Below are 621 nucleotides of genomic sequence, written 5' to 3'. Positions count from 1 at the left end.
CAGGAGGGGCGGGGGCGGTGGCCAGGGACTTGCACCAAAGCTGCAGGGAGCTGGGAGCTGCGGGTCCCTGGCGGAGCGGTGGGACAGGTGCTGATCATGGGCAGTCACGCCTGATGGGCGCTTGCCAGGACAAGCCACCTGTGGCTCCAAGCAGCCCCTGGGTAGGACAGGCGGGGAGAGGACTGCTGGGCCAGCCGCTCACGCTTGGGACCCGGCAGGGACTCAGACCCACGTGTCATGGAGCTGGGAGCTGAGCCCGAGCCAGCCCCAGTTCCCAGTCTCAGCTTGGGCTGGGGCCTGACACCCCAGAAGCAAGGGCTCCCCTCCAAGGGCTCAGGCCTCTGCCTCCCCTTCCAGCCAGCCCTGCTGCAGGCCACGGCCAGGGGCTCTGACTTGGACTCATGTGCACCGGCTGTGCAGAGCCAGGACTGCTACAAAATGGGCTACGGAGAGAGAGCCATGGCCTCTCACAAGGTCTGGGGCTTTCACAGCAAACACTATGAGATAGAAATACACCCACGTAGAAATGGAGATGGAGATATATAGTGATAGACAGAGAGATAGCTCTATGTATATGCCTACATAGAGATATACAGAGCTTTTTTTTTTTTTTTTTTAATA

The sequence above is a fragment of the Alligator sinensis genome, unplaced genomic scaffold (genome assembly GCF_000455745.1).
Source record: "Alligator sinensis unplaced genomic scaffold, ASM45574v1 scaffold1030_1, whole genome shotgun sequence".
Taxonomy (NCBI): domain Eukaryota; kingdom Metazoa; phylum Chordata; order Crocodylia; family Alligatoridae; genus Alligator; species Alligator sinensis.
This window is presented reverse-complemented; position numbering follows the sequence as displayed.